Source organism: Oncorhynchus kisutch, unplaced genomic scaffold, assembly GCF_002021735.2.
Source record: "Oncorhynchus kisutch isolate 150728-3 unplaced genomic scaffold, Okis_V2 Okis03b-Okis08b_hom, whole genome shotgun sequence".
NCBI lineage: Eukaryota > Metazoa > Chordata > Actinopteri > Salmoniformes > Salmonidae > Oncorhynchus > Oncorhynchus kisutch.
Genome location: NW_022261980.1, coordinates 17,843,211 through 17,852,283, shown reverse-complemented (window position 1 = coordinate 17,852,283; position 9,073 = coordinate 17,843,211).

Sequence of the window (9,073 nt, the reverse complement as noted above, 5' to 3'; positions counted from 1 at the left end):
CAGCCCTCAGTAGAACAGGTTATATACTCAGCCACGGTGGCAGCCCTCAGTAGAACAGGTTATATACTCAGCCACGGTGGCAGCCCTCAGTAGAACAGGTTATACACTCAGCCCTCAGTAGAACAGGTTATATACTCAGCCACGGTGGCAGCCCTCAGTAGAACAGGTTATATACTCAGCCCTCAGTAGAACAGGTTATATACTCAGCCCTCAGTAGAACAGGTTATATACTCAGCCCTCAGTAGGACAGGTTATATACTCAGCCCTCAGTAGAACAGGTTATATACTCAGCCACGGTGGCAGCCCTCAGTAGAACAGGTTATATACTCAGCCACGGTGGCAGCCCTCAGTAGAACAGGTTATATACTCAGCCACGGTGGCAGCCCTCAGTAGAACAGGTTATATACTCAGCCCTCAGTAGAACAGGTTATATACTCAGCCCTCAGTAGGACAGGTTATATACTCAGCCATGGTGGCAGCCCTCAGTAGAACAGGTTATATACTCAGCCCTCAGTAGAACAGGTTATATACTCAGCCCTCAGTAGGACAGGTTATATACTCAGCCCCCAGTAGAACAGGTTATATACTCAGCCATGGTGGCAGCCCTCAGTAGGACAGGTTATATACTCAGCCCTCAGTAGGACAGGTTATATACTCAGCCCTCAGTAGAACAGGTTATATACTCAGCCCTCAGTAGAACAGGTTATATACTCAGCCCTCAGTAGAACAGGTTATATACTCAGCCACGGTGGCAGCCCTCAGTAGGACAGGTTATATACTCAGCCCTCAGTAGAACAGGTTATATACTCAGCCACGGTAGCAGCCCTGGCTAGAACAGGTTATATACTCAGCCCTCAGTAGAACAGGTTATATACTCAGCCATGGTGGCAGCCCTCAGTAGAACAGGTTATATACTCAGCCCTCAGTAGAACAGGTTATATACTCAGCCCTCAGTAGGACAGGTTATATACTCAGCCCTCAGTAGAACAGGTTATACCCTCAGCCACGGTGGCAGCCCTCAGTAGGACAGGTTATATACTCAGCCCTCAGTAGAACAGGTTATATACTCAGCCCTCAGTAGAACAGGTTATACACTCAGCCACGGTAGCAGCCCTGACTAGAACAGGTTATATACTCAGCCACGGTGGCAGCCCTGACTAGAACAGGTTATACTCTCAGCCACGGTAGCAGCCCTCAGTAGAACAGGTTATATACTCAGCCCTCAGTAGAACAGATTATACTCTCAGCCACGGTGGCAGCCCTCAGTAGAACAGGTTATATACTCAGCCACGGTGGCAGCCCTGACTAGAACAGGTTATACTCTCAGCCACGGTAGCAGCCCTCAGTAGAACAGGTTATATACTCAGCCCTCAGTAGAACAGGTTATACCCTCAGCCACGGTGGCAGCCCTCAGTAGAACAGGTTATATACTCAGCCACGGTGGCAGCCCTCAGTAGAACAGGTTATATACTCAGCCCTCAGTAGGACAGGTTATATACTCAGCCCTCAGTAGAACAGGTTATATACTCAGCCCTCAGTAGGACAGGTTATATACTCAGCCCTCAGTAGGACAGGTTATATACTCAGCCCTCAGTAGAACAGGTTATATACTCAGCCCTCAGTAGAACAGGTTATATACTCAGCCCTCAGTAGGACAGGTTATATACTCAGCCATGGTGGCAGCCCTCAGTAGAACAGGTTATATACTCAGCCCTCAGTAGAACAGGTTATATACTCAGCCCTCAGTAGGACAGGTTATATACTCAGCCCCCAGTAGAACAGGTTATATACTCAGCCATGGTGGCAGCCCTCAGTAGGACAGGTTATATACTCAGCCCTCAGTAGGACAGGTTATATACTCAGCCCTCAGTAGAACAGGTTATATACTCAGCCCTCAGTAGAACAGGTTATATACTCAGCCCTCAGTAGAACAGGTTATATACTCAGCCACGGTGGCAGCCCTCAGTAGGACAGGTTATATACTCAGCCCTCAGTAGAACAGGTTATATACTCAGCCACGGTAGCAGCCCTGGCTAGAACAGGTTATATACTCAGCCCTCAGTAGAACAGGTTATATACTCAGCCATGGTGGCAGCCCTCAGTAGAACAGGTTATATACTCAGCCCTCAGTAGAACAGGTTATATACTCAGCCCTCAGTAGGACAGGTTATATACTCAGCCCTCAGTAGAACAGGTTATACCCTCAGCCACGGTGGCAGCCCTCAGTAGGACAGGTTATATACTCAGCCCTCAGTAGAACAGGTTATATACTCAGCCCTCAGTAGAACAGGTTATACACTCAGCCACGGTAGCAGCCCTGACTAGAACAGGTTATATACTCAGCCACGGTGGCAGCCCTGACTAGAACAGGTTATACTCTCAGCCACGGTAGCAGCCCTCAGTAGAACAGGTTATATACTCAGCCCTCAGTAGAACAGATTATACTCTCAGCCACGGTGGCAGCCCTCAGTAGAACAGGTTATATACTCAGCCACGGTGGCAGCCCTGACTAGAACAGGTTATACTCTCAGCCACGGTAGCAGCCCTCAGTAGAACAGGTTATATACTCAGCCCTCAGTAGAACAGGTTATACCCTCAGCCACGGTGGCAGCCCTCAGTAGAACAGGTTATATACTCAGCCACGGTGGCAGCCCTCAGTAGAACAGGTTATATACTCAGCCCTCAGTAGGACAGGTTATATACTCAGCCCTCAGTAGAACAGGTTATATACTCAGCCCTCAGTAGGACAGGTTATATACTCAGCCCTCAGTAGGACAGGTTATATACTCAGCCCTCAGTAGAACAGGTTATATACTCAGCCCTCAGTAGAACAGGTTATATACTCAGCCCTCAGTAGAACAGGTTATATACTCAGCCACGGTGGCAGCCCTCAGTAGAACAGGTTATATACTCAGCCACGGTGGCAGCCCTCAGTAGAACAGGTTATATACTCAGCCACGGTGGCAGCCCTCAGTAGAACAGGTTATATACTCAGCCCTCAGTAGAACAGGTTATATACTCAGCCCTCAGTAGGACAGGTTATATACTCAGCCCTCAGTAGGACAGGTTATATACTCAGCCACGGTGGCAGCCCTCAGTAGAACAGGTTATATACTCAGCCCTCAGTAGAACAGGTTATATACTCAGCCACGGTGGCAGCCCTCAGTAGGACAGGTTATATACTCAGCCCTCAGTAGAACAGGTTATATACTCAGCCACGGTGGCAGCCCTCAGTAGAACAGGTTATATACTCAGCCACGGTGGCAGCCCTCAGTAGAACAGGTTATATACTCAGCCACGGTGGCAGCCCTCAGTAGAACAGGTTATATACTCAGCCACGGTGGCAGCCCTTAGTAGAACAGGTTATATACTCAGCCCTCAGTAGAACAGGTTATATACTCAGCCCTCAGTAGGACAGGTTATATACTCAGCCCTCAGTAGAACAGGTTATATACTCAGCCACGGTGGCAGCCCTCAGTAGGACAGGTTATATACTCAGCCCTCAGTAGAACAGGTTATATACTCAGCCACGGTGGCAGCCCTCAGTAGAACAGGTTATACCCTCAGCCACGGTGGCAGCCCTCAGTAGAACAGGTTATATACTCAGCCATGGTGGCAGCCCTCAGTAGAACAGGTTTGTGGTTTGATTGATGCATGAGAGGAAATCAATGTTCCTCTTCCTCCTGTTCAGTAGCAGTTCATTTACACAGCCAGGGGTTACACTCAGGTTCATTTCCTGAACATCACTCATTTACACACACATGGGGCACACACACACACACATGGGGCACACACACACACATGGGGCACACACACACACATGGGGCACACACACACATGGGGCACACACACACACATGGGGCACACAAACACACACACACACACACATGGGGCACACACACACACACACATGGGGCACACACACACATGGGGCACACACACACATGGGGCACACACACACACATGGGGTACACACACACACATGGGGCACACACACACACATGGGGCACACACACACACATGGGGCACACACACACACACACACACACACACATGGGGCACACACACACACACACACATGGGGCACACACACACACATGGGGCACACACACACATGGGGCACACACACACATGGGGCACACACACACACATGGGGCACACACACACACATGGGGTACACACACACACATGGGGCACACACACACAAACACACATGGGGCACACACACACACATGGGGCACACACACACATGGGGCACACACACACACACACATGGGGCACACAAACACACACACACACACACATGGGGCACACACACACACACACATGGGGCACACACACACATGGGGCACACACACACATGGGGCACACACACACACATGGGGTACACACACACACATGGGGCACACACACACACATGGGGCACACACACACACATGGGGCACACACACACACACACACACACACACATGGGGCACACACACACACACACACATGGGGCACACACACACACATGGGGCACACACACACATGGGGCACACACACACATGGGGCACACACACACACATGGGGCACACACACACACATGGGGTACACACACACACATGGGGCACACACACACAAACACACATGGGGCACACACACACACATGGGGCACACACACACATGGGGCACACACACACACACACATGGGGCACACACACATACACTTTAACTCACATGGATTTGGGATAAGAAGCATATAGCAGGTCTGGTCAACACTTCAAGGAAAATGTGTGTTCAAGGACTTGAGGAGGGAATTCTAAGAAATATTTTTTATTTTATTTTTTATTTAACCTTTATTTAACTATTCAAGTCAGTTATACACTGCTCAAAAAAACAAGGGAACACTTAAACAACACAATGTAACTCCAAGTCAATCCCACTTCTGTGAAATCAAACTGTCCACTTAGGAAGCAACACTGATTGACAATACACTTCACATGCTGTTGTGCAAATGGAATAGACAACAGGTGGAAATGATAGTCAATTAGCAAGACACCCCCAATAAAGGAGTGGTTCTGCAGGTGGTGACCACAGACCACTTCTCAGTTCCTATGCTTCCTGGCTGATGTTTTAGTCACTTTTGAATGCTGGCGGTGATTTCACTCTAGTGGTAGCATGAGACGGGAGTCTACAACCCACACAAGTGACTCAGGTAGTGCAGCTCATCCAGGATGGCACATCAATGCGAGATGTGGCAAGAAGGTTTGCTGTGTCTGTCAGCGTAGTGTCCAGAGCATGGAGGTGCTACCAGGAGACAGGCCAGTACATCAGGAGACGTGGAGGAGGCCGTAGGAGGGCAACAACCCAGCAGCAGGACTGCTACCTCCGCCTTTGTGCAAGGAGGAGCAGGATGAGCACGGCCAGAGCCCTGCAAAATGACCTCCAGCAGGCCACAAATGTGCATGTGTCTGCTCAAACGGTCAGAAACAGACTCCATGAGGGTGGTATGAGGGCCCGATGTCCACAGGTGGGGGTTGTGCTTACAGCCCAACACCGTGCAGGACATTTGGCATTTGCCATGATTGGCAAATTTGCCACTGGCGCCCTGTGCTCTTCACAGATGAAAGCAGGTTCACACTGAGCACGTGACAGACGTGACAGAGTCTGGAGACGCCGTGGAGAACGTTCTGCTGCCTGCAACATCCTCCAGCATGACCGGTTTGGCGGTGGGTCAGTCATGGTGTGGGGTGGCATTTCTTTGGGGGGCCGCACAGCCCTCCATGTGCTCGCCAGAGGTAACCTGACTGCCATTAGGTACCGAGATGAGATCCTCAGACCCCGAGTGAGACCATATGCTGGTGCGGTTGGCCCTGGGTTCCTCCTAATGCAAGACAATGCTAGACCTCATGTGGCTGGAGTGTGTCAGCAGTTCCTGCAAGAGGAAGGCATTGATGCTATGGACTGGCCCGCCCGTTCCCCAGACCTGAATCCAATTGAGCACATCTGGGACATCATGTCTCGCTCCATCCACCAACGTGGCGTTGGTGGATGGAGCGCCACAGACTGTCCAGGAGTTGGCGGATGCTTTAGTCCAGTTCTGGGAGGAGATCAGCAGGGTAGCCTAGTGGTTAGAGCGTTGGACTAGTAACCGGAAGGTTGCAAGTTCAAATCCCTGAGCTGACAAGGTACAAATCTGTCGTTCTGCCCCTGAACAGGCAGTTAACCCACTGTTCCTAGGTCATTGAAAATAAAAATGTGTTCTTAACTGACTTGCCTAGTTAAATAAAGGTAAAATAATAAAAAGATCCCTCAGGAGACCATCCGCCACCTCATCAGGAGCATGCCCAGGCGTTGTAGGGAGGTCATACAGGCACGTGGAGGCCACACACACTACTGAGCCTCATTTTGACTTGTTTTAAGGACATTACATCAAAGTTGGATCAGCCTGTAGTGTGGTTTTCCACTTTAATTTTGAGTGTGACTCCAAATCCAGACCTCCATGGGTTGATACATTTGATTTCCATTGATAATTTGTGTGTGATTTTGTTGTCAGCACATTCAACTATATAGAGAAAAAAGGTATTTAATAAGAATATTTCATTCATTCAGATCTAGGATGTGTTATTTTAGTGTTCCCTTTATTTTTCTGAGCAGTGTATATAATGACGGCCTACCAAGAGGCACAAGGCCTCCAGTGGGGTTGGGGGCAGGGATTAAAATCAAAACACACAATCACATAAAGAGAGACACCACAACAGATATTAGATATTTTTGTCAGATGTTACTATGGAATACTGAAGTATAATTACGAGCATTTCATAAGTGTCAAAGGCTTTTATTGGCAATTTATATGAAGTTGATGCATGGAGTCAATATTTGTGGTGTTGATCCTTATTTTCAAGACCTCTGCAATCCTCCCTGGCATGCTGTCAATTAACTTCTGGGCCACATCCTGACTGATGGCAGCCCATTCTTGCATAATCAATACTTGGAGTTAGTCAGAAGTTGTGGGTTTTTGTTTGTCCACCCGCCTCTTGAGGATTGACCACAAGTTCTCAATGGGATTAAGGTCTAGGGAGTTTCCTGGCCATGGACCCAAAATATCGGTGTTTTGTTCCCCGAGCCACTTAGTTATGGCAAGGTGCTCCATCATGCTGGAAAAGGCACTGTTCCTGGATGGTTGGGAGAAGTTGCTCTCGGAGGATGTGTTGGTACCATTCTTTATTCATGGCTGTGTTCTTAGGCAAAATTGTGAGTGAGCCCACTCCCTTGGCTGAGAAGTAACCCCACACATGAATGGTCTCAGGATGCTTTACTGTTGGCATGACACAGGACTGATGGTAGCGCTCACCTTGTCTTCTCCGGACAAGCTTTTTTCCGAATGCCCCAAACAATCGGAAAGGGGATTCATCAGAGAAAAGGACTTTACCCCAGTCCTCAGCAGTCCAATCCCTGTACCTTCTGCAGAATATCAGTCTGTCCTTGATGTTTTTCCTGGAGAGAAGTGGCTTCTTTGCTGCCTTTCTTGACACCAGGCCATCCTCCAAAAGTCTTTGCCTCACTGTGCGTGCAGATGCACTCACACCTGCCTGCTGCCATTCCTGAGCAAGCTCTGTACTGGTGGTGCCCCGATCCCGCAGCTGAATCAACTTTAGGAGACGGTCCTGGCGCTGGCTGGACTTTCTTGGGCGCCCTGAAGTCTTCTTCACAACAATTGAACCGCTCTCCTTGAAGTTCTTGATGATCCGATAAGTGGTTGATTTAGGTGCAATCTTACTGGCAGCAATATCCTTGCCTGTGAAGCCCTTTTTGTGCATAGCAATGATGACGGCACGTGTTCCCTTGCAGGTAACCATGGTTGACAGAGGAATAACATTGATTCCAAGCACCACCCTCCTGTTGAAGCTTTCACTCTGTTAATGAAACTCAATCAGCAAGATAGAGTGATCTCCAGCCTTGTCCTCGTCAACACACACCTGTGTTAATGAGAGAATCACTGACATGATGTCAGCTGGTCCTTTTGTGGCAGGGCTGAAATGCAGTGGAAATGTTTTGGGGGGATTCAGTTCATTTGCATGGCAAAGAGGGACTGAATTGCCAATTAATGGCAATTCATCTGATCACTCTTCATAACATCCCGGAGTGTATGCAAATTGCATCATACAAACTGAGGCAGCAGACTTCGTGAAAATTAATATTTGTGTCTTTCTCAAAACGTTTGGCTACGACTGTAGACTGCAAGGCACATGTCAACGCTTCGCTCAACACAAGTATTGTACCTCCATCAAAATTGAGACAATGTTTCTTTAGAAAGACCCGGCAATCTAAATTACAACAATCAGGAATGTGTTGTAGCTACATTCCCTCAATATTCCCTGTAGTCACCTTTAGTGACGCTCAGAGACAAACTGGTCTGTAGATCCTGAATAGAAACAGTCTTGTACCTGCATCAAAATTGAGACAATGTCTCTTTAGAAAGACCCGGCAATCTAAATTACAACAATCAGGAATGTGTTGTAGCTACATTCCTTCAATATTCCCTGTAGTCACCTTCACCTTTATGTAGTGTTGTGGTGTCTCTCTTTATGTAGTGTTGTGGTGTCTCTCTTTATGTAGTGTTGTAGTGTCTCTCTTTATGTAGTGTTGTGGTGTCTCTCTTTATGTAGTGTAGTGGTGTCTCTTTATGTAGTGTAGTGGTGTCTGTTTATGTAGTGTTGTAGTGTTGTCTCTCTCTATGTAGTGTTGTGGTCTCTCTTTATGTAGTGTTGTGGTGTCTCTCTTTATGTAGTGTTGTGGTGTCTCTCTTTATGTAGTGTTGTGGTGTCTCTCTTTATGTAGTGTTGTCTCTCTCTATGTAGTGTTGTGGTGTCTCTCTTTATGTCGTGTTGTGTTGTCTCTCTTCATGTAGTGTTGTGCTGTCTCTCTTTATGTAGTGTTGTCTCTCTTTATGTAGTGTTGTGGTGTCTCTCTTTATGTAGTGTTGTCTCTCTCTATGTAGTGTTGTGGTGTCTCTCTTCATGTAGTGTTGTGCTGTCTCTCTTTATGTAGTGTTGTGCTGTCTCTCTCTATGTAGTGTTGTCTCTCTTTA